At 28.5% G+C, this 495-nt stretch overlaps 1 protein-coding gene across 1 annotated transcript in view; it reads left to right on the top strand.

Annotated features, from left to right (window-relative positions):
- Positions 1 to 429, top strand: part of LOC119592532 (CDGSH iron-sulfur domain-containing protein 2 homolog) — a gene marked incomplete in the record, with an annotated part of 9,308 nt that extends 8,879 nt beyond the window's left edge. Inside the window, 1 exon segment of the mRNA XM_037941392.1 lies at positions 1 to 429.
- Between the last annotated feature and the right edge of the window lie 66 nt (positions 430 to 495).

Here is a 495-nt window from a genome sequence, read left to right as displayed (position 1 = left end):
CCACCCTCTCCCCCCCAAAAAAAAAGAGGGTAAACTTTTAATAAATTACACTTGTGTTTGAGACTGTTTTGTTGAATGATAAGCAAGGAATGTATTAAACAAGGCTGTGAAGACGAGATATAATATGTATAATTGTTTGCAGGTTCTTTGTAAATACAAGGTCAAGTTTGTCAGTGCTATACCTCAGTTTAGATTTGATCAATATTTAATTCAATAATATAAATAACTAAAGCTATTGTTGTAAATGCCAAAAAGTGAACTTTGAATGAATAAACATGCATGATTTTATAAAAGACTTTAAATCTGCATATTTTCCTTTTATTGTTCATCTGAGGAAGGTAGCTATTTCTATTATATTTCTGTTGAAACATACAGGAAAGAAAAGAAAATATAAAGTTATTTTGTCAATAAATACACATGACAAATTAATGATTGCATTTCATTCCCATCCCCCATTAACTAAGTTTACCTAGATTTTACTTAATTGCTTTTTAT

This window comes from Penaeus monodon, chromosome 30 (genome assembly GCF_015228065.2).
Source record: "Penaeus monodon isolate SGIC_2016 chromosome 30, NSTDA_Pmon_1, whole genome shotgun sequence".
NCBI classification, from domain to species: domain Eukaryota; kingdom Metazoa; phylum Arthropoda; class Malacostraca; order Decapoda; family Penaeidae; genus Penaeus; species Penaeus monodon.
Note: the sequence above shows the minus strand (reverse complement) of the source record. Positions and strands in the feature narration are given on the sequence as shown.